Source organism: Pan paniscus, chromosome 1, assembly GCF_029289425.2.
Source record: "Pan paniscus chromosome 1, NHGRI_mPanPan1-v2.0_pri, whole genome shotgun sequence".
Lineage (NCBI taxonomy): Eukaryota > Metazoa > Chordata > Mammalia > Primates > Hominidae > Pan > Pan paniscus.
Window position 1 is genome coordinate 129,147,490 of NC_073249.2, and position 13,732 is coordinate 129,161,221.

The window sequence follows — 13,732 nt, forward strand, 5'->3', positions numbered from 1 at the left end:
AAGCTATAGATAACACTGGTATCTGTGGACTTTAAAAATACACCCTCACAAAATATATGAACATTAGATGTTTTATGAACACCTAATATTTCCAGGTGAGGTGTAGGAGCAAAACAGCATTTCTCTGAGATTATTGCTAGAACTTTGTTTAACTGTATATAGGAGGTGATTATAGAGCTGAAACTGACACCATAGATCGGATATAAGTACAACCTTAAAGGTGATGTTAGAAATTCCATCTTAAGGTTATATACATTTTTAAATTTTGAAAGAAATGTCTTTTTATCTGATTTCCCCAGATTACCCCAAATTAATATTCCCAAATTAATGAGTGAGACAGTAGTATTAGTTTAACATTAGCTCAATTGGAACCGTGTATATACTTTCTTATAGAATGTATGATTTTAGTTTATGTACTTCTTTCCTCCTTCTTATATTATGAACTCTTTGAGGATGGAAATTGAGGGTGTGTGCTCATGTGTGCTTGTATTTATCTAATTTTAAGTTTTTCTATCACCAGCCACTGGACAATTTTTTTTGAATGAAAAAAGAAAAAGAAACAGAGAAACAATGTTACATGAAAAGATCCCATAGTCACTTAATTACAGACATGGATTTTGAATTCAGTTTTTCTTGTTCCAGTTTTGGGAGCTTTGTTTTCTATCATGATGCTTCTAGTAGAGGTCTCTAAAAGGAAACCAGTGTGATTCAGATTGTTCAAGGAATAGGCCACTTACAAGCCATGACGCAGTTTAATGATAAGAGCAATTGAATAACACTGAAAAAAGAATCATATAATTTTTTTATTATAGTTTTTTTCTTTTTTTATTATTATTATTCTTTAAGTTTTAGGGTACATGTGCACAATGTGCAGGTTAGTTACATATGTATACATGTGCCATGTGCTGGTGTGCTGCACCCATTAACTCGTCATTTAGCATTAGGTATATCTCCTAATGCTATCCCTCCCCCCCCCACCCCACAACAGTCCCCAGAGTGTGATATAATTTTTAAACTTAGAAAGCCCTTAAAGACTATCAAGCCTGAATCTCTAATTTTTAAAGGTCTGAGAACTATGATCAAGAGACACTATGTGACTTCCCTAATGTTTCGCATTTATAAGTTTTCAAAGTATTTATGGTCAGGACTTTATTTCGAAATGGAGACTTTCTTTATTTTGATTGCTGTTGTTGTTATTTTATGGAAATTAGCATTTGTATCTCATAATGTGATCCTATAAATTGAGTTTATTTTATCATTTTAAAAATAATAACCAAGGTACAGTGAGGTCCACTTTCTCTGTCAAATATATATTGACCCAAATATTTATAAAAGCAGTTTGACAATATCTTTGACAATATTCATTTGGACCTGTGATGCTATACCTAGGGATGCTATTTATACCTATGGATGCTATAAGAAGATACCACAGACTAGGTGGCTTAAACAACAGAGACTTATTTTCTCACAGTTCTGGAGGTTAGGAGTCCCAGATCAAGGTGATTTCTTCCAAGACCTCTCTCCTTGGCTTGTAGATGGTGTCTTCTCCCTGAGTTTTTCACTTTGGGTGTGCTTGTGTCCAAATAAGGACATCGGCTATATTGGATTAGGACATACCCTAATAACCTCATTTTAACTTAATTACCTCTTTAAAGACTCTCTCTCCAAATATAGCTACATTTTGAGATAGTGGGGGTTAGGACTTCAACATAAGATTTTTGAGGAGATATAGTTCAGTTCATAACAATACTTTTAAATTATCAAACACTTGCACCAGTAATTTATTTTCTAATAACATATCTGAAGGAAAGAATTAGGAATATAGATAAAGAATTAAGCACAAAGAGGATTATCTTAGGCATTATTTACTCAATGGAGACAAATGTAGGGGAAATCCCACTGAATTCCAACCAGTGGGTCATGGTTAAGCAAATTAGAGTAAATTAATTCAGTGGTATATTGTGCAGTCATTAAGATGTTTTTGAAATAATAATCTGGATAAATTCTATCTGCGTTACATGGAAAAAGAATTTAACATCACTGTATTCAATAGTGATTGTGTACACTTACACATAACCATACCTTTATATATATATGCACAAAAGAACAAAAAAAATGAAATATTAATATTGATTATATTTTTTGGCACTTTTGTATATTTCAGGTCTTCTATAATGAGTATTAGTAGAAAAATAAAATGAAAGCTTTAGATCTATGTTAAAATAGTAATCTCGATTTATAAGATCAGATTTATTGCACTGATGTCTGTTAGTTTGAAGACTCTCTGTGACATTCATGAATTTCTCAGAGCAGTGAGGTTTATTCCGAAAAGTGAAATATGAAGCTAGGGTTGAAAGTTATTCTCGGTGTGGTTGAATAATGCTGCTCCTTACGTATTTGTTATTATCCTCTTCATGCTGGCATAAATAATTGAATGAAAGTGTCACCAAAACATATGGTTTGTTTTTCAATTCATAAAGACCCAAGTAGGATGCTGGAACTTTTATCCCCACTAGCTAGCCAGTAACCAGTAATTGATGAGATATGAAAAAGTTTTCTTCTTACCTCACTGACATCTCCTTCTTGTTTTTCTTCACTTCTTTGTTGATTATTTCTCCTCTCATCCCTAGATATTTCAGTGCCCAGAGCTCAAACTCTCTTTCTTTCTTTTAAAATAGTCACTACATTGGTTATCTCGTTATCTCCTTGCTTTTAATACTATCTTTAGATTGAAGATTCCTTTATATTTCTAGCCTGCATTACTGTCTATCTATATATTGATATATATGCATATATCTCTCTCTATATATAGATATCTATCTATATATAGGCTATATGTTTCTTATGTTCACTTACCCAAAACAGAGTTATAATTGGACTCAACAATTATAGAAGTTTTTCTTGAGGCATTATATAGTCCTCTCTTACTATCTGCCTTCTTCTTCCTTTTTTCTATTTCTTTGGTGCTCGAAGCATCTTATTTCAGGCACTGTATTGAATGCTACTCAGAGGTGAATAAAACCTAGCAAAATAAGTAGTCTAAAATCGTTTATTAAAATAGATACAAATTTTGTTTAATAAGTAAATCATAGGCTTCTTAGAAAATAAGCATGTGTTTGACCTGTAAAAGTGCCTTAAGAATGGCAGTTCTGAAATTATTGCCCAGGAATATCTTCACTTGGTAGTTTAATACTCTTCTAGTACTAATTGGAAATTCTGACTTCAGTAGGGGATTTAAACTGGCAAACATGTTTATACTGGTTAATGAAGCACGAAGCAGTTATTTCCAGTATATTTTAAGCAGGTGTTCCGTAACTGCTGTTTATTTTTGCCATTTTTGAAAATATTGAACTATCCTAATTACATAAATATTTTGCACTCATTTTTCCTGAGCAATTTTTGAAGACCAGAAAATATTACAAATCAGAAAACTTATGCTAGGTGAAAATTAAAAGGAAAGGCAGTTAAAGACAGCCAATTAGCCAATTATTAGACTTGTTTTTAAGAATTGTAGCAAATTTGTTCTAAATGCATGACACATACAAGGTGCTCACCATAAAAAAAATACAATGAGAATAAGCTATAATGTATATTAAGAATTTGCAATGCTTTTTGTGAAGTAATTTATTTAAGCTTCAGAAGCACCCTCTCAGGTATACATTATATTTTATCATCCATTCATAGATGAGGGAATTGAGGCACATGGAAGCATAAGAAACCTATTCACAGTTCCACAACTGAATGGTGGAACTAGAGACTGAACCTATGCAATTGCCAGAGAGCTCTTTTAGTAGAATTTTTTTGAATAAGGAAATAAAAGAAAATCATTGACTTATTTTCCTTATAGACAATGAAAAAAACTAAATAATATATGGGTTTTGATAATTTTTTTTCTTGCATGAGCTTCACAATCTCAGTCACTCGTTTGTTTCACATTTATTGTCTGTGCCACTTGCCACATTGAAATTTATGTGACATAGGCCTTGCCAAGAAGTTCTCACATTGTTTTGAAGAAGACTGAAATACCAATAAATAATAATAATACTCTTTTGAAGGAAGAACAGTTAAGGCGTTTTAATGATCAATGTGAGTTGATCATATTTGCCTTTAGGTGAATCAGTCTAGCTTTCAGTGTGGACCATGGATTTAATGAAAAGATGGGAGGCAAGGTCTCTGGGACTGGGTTTAGAAAGTTGGAAGACAGGTGATGAAGACTAGGAGGGAGGATGAGCTTGAATTGATTTAGGAGATAAAACACATATGATTTGGGAGTTGACTTTATGTGTATGTTTACTTGTTTATAGCATAAGTTGAGGGTAAATACTAAACTCACTTTTGGATTATTTGAGGTCTTGTGCCTGTGGATCACTGCAAAAGTTGAAGATTAGTAAAGGGTCTGGGATGGAGATAAAGAATTTTTGAATCATCAGGATATATGTAAATAACTAAAAGCCTAGGGGGAGAGTTACCCAGGAAGAGTGTGTAAAGTGGAAAGAGGGTGCAGGTTAGACCTTTGGGATTAGGGCAGAAATTAGAGTGAGGCAAGTGAGGCACTGGCCTGAGGTTCAAAATATAAGGGGCTAACAAAGACTCAGTAATCTAGAAAAACAATAATAATAATAAATATATATAGGCACACACCTTTTTCCTTTTGCCTCAGGCTCCAATGTGGCTCAGCATGGCACTGAACATAGCACGGAAAAGGCAGGCAGAGATGAGAATTTAGCTATAAGCACTATGAGAGGTGAGATGAGAACCACAAGAGCATAGTAGGGGACTTCCATGGAGGAAGGATAGGTTAATATGTTTTTCTAATAATATTTCTTATGTTCCAAATACGTTTAATTTTTATACTTTTGGAAATTATACTTAAGGTTTGTCTTGTCTGCTGGCACCATTTTTCCTTCTCAAGTTTACATGGCTATTAAGAGATGAAATCCACTTAATTAGTACAACTAGCAGTCAATCTCATTCACACTTTCATGGATAGCCAGCTACTGGGATCTGTTAAATTTGATGGAGAATATATGTCCCTCCATTGACATATCAAATTCACAATATGAATTTTTATTTTTAAGCTCCAAAGTAAATAAACTTTTCACCAGATATCGAGTAAGAAAGCAATACCTGTTCTACCCTTGCCTCTTGTTATATGATATTTGAAAATACTTTCTCAAGCATGAGCTTGCTTTTTTGATTGTTGACAATTATTTTCTTCCAAAAATAGACAGTAGTTGAGTTTCTGAAATAAAAAAATAAAAACAGATTCTTTGCAACTAAATACCTCTTTCAGTATGTGAAAAATGCAGTGTTTGTATAGAGCATGCAGATATCCAACTAGAAACTCAGGCATGCAAGTCACGTGACCTCTTTTATTTTCTTGTAACTGAACTTAATTCTATCATAAGTATCTGTGAGAGTGGAAACCTGTGTGTCACTTGTAGTATTCATTTTTCCCTGCTTGTCCCCCTCACCCCTTATTTCTGCGAGCTGATACCTAAGTTTTATGAGGGTTGGTGGCAAGTGTGGGCTGTGAGGTAAGCCCAGCTGACTTTTCATGCCATCTTCCCACTGGTCACCATCATGGGGACTTTGGAGTCATCTTTCATTTTCATTCATTAGAACCCTTTCTATCCCTCGCTTCTCTACTACTTTGAAGCCATTCTTGAAAAGATGACAGTCATTCTGATGTTCCACTCAACACTGGGGTTCAGAGAAGTTCACGGTTCAATCTACTCTCCCAGGGCTTCGTTTGTTGAGTCACAGATTCTCCATCTTTCATTTACCCACACCTGGTATTTGTCAGCCCTCTGAGAATAGCCTAAGGAGCTGGGCATTGATCCTCTTTCTCCAAGATCTGCCAATATCTCTGGGCCCTTCACTTTGCTTTTGGTCCTCATTTTGTCTCTCTGTCCATTAAATATTTATATAGACTGGGTGGGAAGGATGGGAGTGGAGGAAAAAAGTTACTTTTAACTTATCACCCATTTCCTCCTAAATCCACTGTCAATCACTGAAGTCCTTTCAATTTTTCTGAAAACGTGACTTCTAAAATTCTAAGCCCAAAAGAAACACCCTTTGTTTCTCTGCTTTCTGTAGTTATATTATTTCCTTCAAGAAATGAAAACCCAGTGGCCTCTCTGACTAATAGGTATAAATTTGTAGGTGGAATGGGAAGGGATGGTAGCAAAACTACAACCACCCCATAAAGACTGATTTTGAATTTGAATTTATCATGAATGATGATCATCTCCTGCCCTCTATCCAGCAAGTTCTCAAATGAAGGCTGTTGGAGTGGGGAGAGATGGCAGAGTAAGTTCCTATTTGGGATGGGAAAGATTATAGAAAGGTAGGCGAGGGCAGGCAATGCCAGAGGAACCCCATGTTGGGAAGCTGGGACATTACTTGCGTGATCCTAAAACTGAGTGCCAACTTAAATGTAGTGCCTCAGTGCCTCACTTACTTCACCCTGTTACTGGCCCAAAGGGCTTCCACTGTCCTGGAGGTACCAGCCAGCCTCAAGACCCAGTAGTGTCTCCACAGGTGTTTAAACTTCAGTAGCAACTGCAAAACCGCAGTAGCGACCCAGATGGATTTGGATGTCCAGGTTGAGTCAGAAGTACTTGCTGGCTCACTCTGTGGAATTTCCTGGTCATTACATTAACTTCTGAATTGCACTACCAGTCATGACGCATTATTGAGTGTTTTGGAATACTTGATAATGGTATGATTTTACTGTGAATAATATATTACTAAATATATTATTATTTTCCTATCCCCAAATTAATTTAACTCAAAATTGGTAGACATTTGAATAAAGAGATCAGTTTGCCTATGACATCTTGATTTGAGAAAAACCCCGTATTCAACTAGTTCTGCAAGTAAATTATGTAAACATAAATGGCATACATACATTTTAAAAACAATTTTCCTGTGGCATTTGTTGAGAACATTGCAATGAATTAGAAAAATAAAAGTTTACTTTGAAGTAAGTATATTTTAAGTGATCATTACTGGGCAATAGCTTTCTTATTTCTAACAAATGTTAGATATTATTAATGTGTAAATTTAATAATTTTGCGTGTGTGTCTTAGGAAAATTAAAGAAAATAACACTTTAAAGAAAATGCGAGCTTAAAATTTCAGCAGAGGGAAAAAAATTAGAGAGGGAAAAATATACTGTGAAATGTGACTACCTAGAAATCCCTTCAGAGTATAAAGCTCATTTACACATATTGTAGACCTTGTAATTTTGAAGTTGAGGTGGAGTCTTTCATTGTATGAATTCTGACATACAACAAGTATTTATTTTAAAATAATAACTGGCTGCTTATGCAAAGGCATTTTGGGTAGAAAGTTTAGAGTCTAGTTGTAGATTTCAAGATGGGAACAGTGGAAAATCTCAATTATGCCTCTCTTGATAGCTACATTCACTCCATAGTTTTAATGCCCATCTATGTGTTTATTAACAGCCAAATGAATATCTCCATCCAAGATCCCGTCTGTATCCAGATGCTTCTTAAGATAGTTCCACCTAGATATTGTATTGGTTTCTGATTATGACTATGTCAAAAACCGAATTATTCATGCCTATTCCTGCCCGGCTTTTCTTTTGCTATGTTGGTAGCAAAAATAATCACTTTGTCATCTAGGCAAGAAAACTCAGGGCAATTCTTGACACTAAAAATGCTATTATCAGCAACACTGTATTGTAACTAACATAGAATAAAAGAAGACTCAAATGTATAACATACATTCATTTAATATTTTTATGCCATTTGATTTTCATTTCTGCATGGAACAATGAATCATTATGTCATTGTGGTACTTGCCATATTTGATCAATTCTCTGATGCATATTTTATCACAGTTTCACATCTCTGGAATTAAGATTCATTTTATAGTTAATCTGATAAGAAAGTTTGTACCAGTTTAATTAGCAGTTTTTTGTTGTTGTTAGTATATAAAAATAACATATCTTAAAAATCTCTGTTGTCTTTGGCACTATAAAATAAAGCATGTACAGAGAGAAGGCAGAAAATATTTTGACTGAAGCAAATGTTCTCCAATTTTTATTAATGTTGTTAGTAGATGTGATAGCTTTCCATAGCACTGGAAATTCATGAAAAGGAAACCCTTTGAAAATAAAAACATAGGTATATGAACAATAGTCCTAGTAACTGCAAGATTGCAGTTCAACTTAGTTTAGGATAATTTTGTCTTGTATTTCCAGAATAAAAAGCAATTCCTCTGAGTGTCTGAATCACATCATTTTTAAGGATTCTCAAATATATTATTTTCCTGTCCCAAATTAATTTAACTGAAAATTGGTAGACACTTGTATAGAGAGATCAATTTGCTTATGGTATCTTGATTTGAGAAAAACCCTGTATGCACCTAGTTCTGCAAGTAAATTATGTAAACATAAGTGGCATAAATGTTCATGATCTGTAAAATATTTGTAGTTCTCCTTCCTTATGAATTTATGATATGTTTAATGTACACAAAGCATTTTTGAGTATCTGATACAAATACCTAATTTAGACTATATGATTCAGTTTCTCGTATATTCTTTCCATCTCTGTGCTGAGAAGCAAATACATTTCACTTATTTTTTCTGAAGTTCTATGATTTAGGGAGTGCATCTAACAAAGGATTTAGCTGTGTGACACAGTGCCATACTCTGTAATAGTATCTCAAATAATAACGGTGATAATGGTGATGATGAAGACAATGAGGATGGTGGATAGTGAACCAGGCTGTTTATAATAACTAAATTAGTTGATGAACAACTCTATGAAGCAAATATTACTTCATGCATTTACTCCTTATACTCCCTTTCCTGCTTTATTTTTCTTCATAGAACATATTGCCATCTAACATACTATTTTTCATATTTTACTTCTTTGGTTGTTTAGTTATTTTCTCCCCATGAGAATGTAAGGTCTGTGAAGACCTATTTTGTTCACAGCTGTATCTTCAGCTCCTGAAATAGTGCCACACATGTAGTAAGTATGCAATAAAAATTAATTGAATATTTACTGAAATCTTAGTGTGTGTTAAACACTGCTTTTGGTGCTGAGAATACAACTGTGTACTTTACTCTTCCAAAACTTATATTCTGGTGGATGAGAACTATTACTGTTGTTTTGTTAATTATTATGATTATAATCCTCTTTTTATTAATGGGAAATATGAAGCTTGTTGAAGATAAGTGAATTGCTCAATCTACACATATATAAAAATGTATTTTGATATTCTTTTGAAGAATTTTTATATGTTTTATCTACTAACATACACCTAGATTTCTGTAAGAATACAAAGTATACCCTGAAACAGCAAGTAAAATATGAAGCTATTGATTGGTTTCCGTTGTTTATATATATATATGAAGTATGAACTGTGAGTATTATCTCCTGAATATTTTTGGGCATTAATTCAATTGCTGGAAATAAGTTACCTTCTGGAGTAATGAACCCACTTAAAGAATTAATTTATTGCATCACACTTTTCAGTATTTCTATAACACCACTACATATAAATTATTTCACTTTGAAACTTATATAGTATAAATATTTGAATCTAAATTGTACAGATTTATTAATTACTAAATATTAATGGAAGATCTAACATGTTCCAGCCACTGTGATAAGTCATGGGAAAGGGACAAAACGGTTTTTGCCCAGGCAGCTAAGTGGGCATTTGCACAGTTGTTAACCTCATTTCACGATCAAGTTTTGTCAGTACAGCCTTCCATGGGAGTTACAGCTGAAGTACTGTAGCCTGGTCTCAGAATTCAAGGTTGGCCTCCCTGAGGAACCAGAATTTAAACTGAAAATAAAGATGAAGGAGGGAAGGAAGGAAGGAAAAAGAGGAATTTCACGGGAGTAGAAAACTTGTATCTGAAAGTCCGAAGATGGGGGAGCATACTGATTGAAGTTAAGGGATTGAAACGGTGTCAGTACTGCATGGCTGAAGTCGTAGACTGGAGCATGAAGAAAAGTACCAAGAGATGATGCTGAGGACCTCTCCACAGAGTAGTGACAATGATGATGATGATAAATATTTTTTTCTCGAAAAGTTCTATAGTCTGGTTATTTCATTGAGAAGTGCATGTTATATGTTAAAAAGGCACATTCTTTGTTTGTGATATGCTGTAATTTAGAGTTTTGATATATATTAGTATCCCTCTTTAAAAGTATGTTTTTTCCTAGTGCTTCATTCCGCACATGGACCAGTGTTGTCAGAGATTTATTCTCCAGGCAGAAATATGTAATAAGATGATAATTGACTAAAAAGAAGAAAAGTGTTAACTCTTAATTTCCTGAGGCTGTTACAAAAATGCTTTGCTTTAATTATTTATTTCAGACTGATTGCAACTTTCTCCACATCCATGTGACACACAAATTAAACTCGTTTGTAATTGTCAGCCATCAGCCTTGTTACTTTTATTTTGTTCTTAACTGGTTTGAAATTTTAATAATGGTTAAGCAGGGTGCTCTTTTTTTTAAACAACTTTATGGTTAATGGAATATAGTTATCTACTCAGGGTTTAAACTGAACTGGAAAAAACTTTCCCCTAAGTAAGGTATGTTTCAATTAGCTTTATTTGCAAAAGAAGGAAAATTTTCCCTTCACAGCTTCCTTATCTTTGAGGTTGGGTTTTTATGAGGGAAGACAGTGGAACCTAAAGAGCTCAGTTGTCAGTAGAGAGTTTGGTTAAGAGAGTAAGCTCTAGGGATAATCTGCTTAGCTCCAATTATTGGTTTTGCCATTTACTAGAGTATGACCTTGAGTAAATTTCTAATTCCATTACTGTCTCCATTTCCTCATCTCTAAATTAAGAGAATAATATCTACCTGATAGAGTAAATGAGTCAATGTGCATAGTATTCTTAAAATCGTGGTTGGCATATATATAACCTTATGTAAGTATTATTGCTTATCATTATCAGCATTTATAAGGGGGATGCTCCGAGGTTTCTGTTACTACATATGGAAGCGCATCATGATAGTGGATAGAGAACAATGTATATGGAAAAACCATGGAGAAGTACTGAGCAGCAAGATACTGAGGATGGTAATGGAAGACAGAATATTTCCTCTATTGCCCAGAAATTTCCTAGTAGCATATTTCTACAGAAACAGAAAGAAGAGAGAGAGAAACAGCCACAAAAATTTTTTTGAGCACTGTCTTATATGTGCATATGGATGGATTCTTTTTCTGTGATTTTTTTTTTTTTTTTTTTTTTTTTTTGCCTGTATTTCTCCCTTCTCCAAAAAGCCTCAACATGATGCCTTGGTCTTGGAGAATTTTTATCATAGGATAGAGGTTTGTATTGTCGTGGGGAATTCCACTCTGGCCGAAGCTCTCTTGTGTGAGCTTCTGCAGGGCTACTAACTGCTAACCTGAAATGTGTTCCCTCTGTTAGAATGGCCCAAGAGTGAAATATTTATTCTCCGTGTCTGACAAGGAAATTTCAGAAGAAGTTGTTCTTATAGACTACGTATTAGTCCAGGAATATTGAGAAGGGATCCAAAAGATCTGGAACCAAATAGATTGAATTTGTTTACACAGAAAATCTTTGCATAATCATAAATATTAAACTGGAATTGTATGATGTATTATAGGTCAATAAGTAGTATATAATAAAGCAGATGTGTGTTAAGACTATTTCTATGAAAACAAAATATGTATATTTTAAAAGATATTAATGAAGCATATTACTGTATTTGCAAATAAGAAACATCTTTGCATATGGGAAAATACAGTGCTCTGAACAAAAGAAATCAGCAAAATTGTCTTTAGAGTCTAATGGTATATTTTACCTTTGCAAAACATTTATTTGGTGCTCATAGCAAATAAATATGTGAGTTTTGCTGTTTTCCCGAATGGGCATACAATGGCAGCTGTCTTTCTAATCGTTCCCCTATTCAAACACTAATCGGTGGAACCCACGTAGAATGCTAGACGCCTGAATAGGTAGACAATGGCAGCAGCGTTTTTAATCACAGTCCTATTCATGCACTAATCGGAGTGATGATTAAAGGACATTAGAGGGAGCACTTTGACATCTGATCCTTTGAACTGACGTCTGTGCAGGCTGCACTCCATAGAGCTCACTTGGCCAAACTGATTTCCTTAAATAAAGTGCTGTGATTTCCAATGTAGGAAATATTACATTAGAGCCTATTGAAATGATTAGGAATTGAGGAGCTTTTCTTTAGGTGGGAATGTGGTGTATGCTGTATACTCACAAAAGCGAGATCATTAATATTGCATGTACTACTTTGAATATCAGGGACCACAGAGAAATAGCATGAGAAACGCCTTCCTGCAGTCATGCACTTAAAATGAATATGAACAAAAATGTGGAACTCTTCTGTCATAGCTCTCCGTTATTGAAGTTTATGAATTTTGAAATATTTGTATTTTTATATAACACGATAAAGATCCACACATCCTAACTGCATTTCATATTTTTGTTTTCATTAAGCCAGGATATTTTTAATGTTACCTATCTTGAAGTTGCTTTAATTACAAAAAAAAAAGTGTTATACCCTATTTGCATGGTCATGCTTTGATTCAGTAGTCGTTAGTGAGACAGAATGGAATATTTTATTTTCTCTTTTCTTTCAAATTTCTAATACCTATTTAGATTTTACTAACCTATTCCCCAGAATATTTCATGTGATTTATCCTAAAAATCTATTCAGCATTTGCAAATTGAATCAGTAGTTAAAATTCCAACATCAATATTTGAATATGGAGCTCCAAATATCAATAACTGTATATACTACATTTATGTGTAATGTATGTAGGGGAAGAAAAACCTTTTCCTTTAACCTCTTATGTTCAGTGGCTGGGGCATGTGAATTAATCTGACAGAAGACAGATTAACAGGAAAACATGCATACACATTGTATTTGATGTTCATATTTTAATTTATATGTGCACAAGACCTTCACATGAAAGAAATGAAGACAGAAAGAAGCAGTTAAACCCAGGGGCTTACATACCATTTTAATAAAGGGAGATAAATCGTGCAGAAGTGATAACACAAAGGAAAAGGGGTTTGGGATTCTAGGGGTGATAAATCGTGGGAAGATAAATATATGAGGGATACTAATGGAAGATAAGGGCTATTTTAGCAAGGTTTGTTTGTGCAAATCCATCTTGGTGCCAACTTTCTGTATCCAGTGATAAGGATTGTTCTCCTCCTGGTATGGAAGAAGGGAGGGGAACACCTTCACAAAAGGAAATTTATGTCTGCTTTTAGGCAGATAGGGAGAGAGCAAAGAGCAAAGAGCTCTTTCTGCAGTTTGTTGTTTCTTAAGTGCTTTCAGCTCAAAATGGTCCTTATGCCAAGGTGGCATATTTTGGGGTGACATTCTGACCCCCTCACATACAGCCTCTTTGGATTGTTTCCTTTGTTTATTATATTTCTTATTTATAGGATTCTTTCCTAGAAGATAGGAATATTTATCACAAATTCTGGATAAATTTGACTGTGATGTATACTTCTGAAGGTACCTGCCACACAAATCCACAAGTTTATTGGCATAGACCCTTGAAGCTTTCTTTGTACCACCTAACTCTGGCCCTCATTCTGGCCACTTGAATCTGATGGAGAGAACTGACCGAGGCTGGGGAAATCAGGTTCTCTCCTAGATATCTATGACAAGAGATTCTTTTTCATTCTGGGCTGTTTGAGCAGGAAGAAAATGAAAGCT

The 13,732-nt window shown here is 34.3% G+C and overlaps 1 protein-coding gene across 7 annotated transcripts in view; it reads left to right on the forward strand.

Moving 5' to 3' along the window:
• The window catches only part of DPYD (dihydropyrimidine dehydrogenase), an 840,660-nt gene that overhangs the window by 38,424 nt on the left and 788,504 nt on the right, over positions 1-13,732 (forward strand). The window lies entirely within an intron of this gene.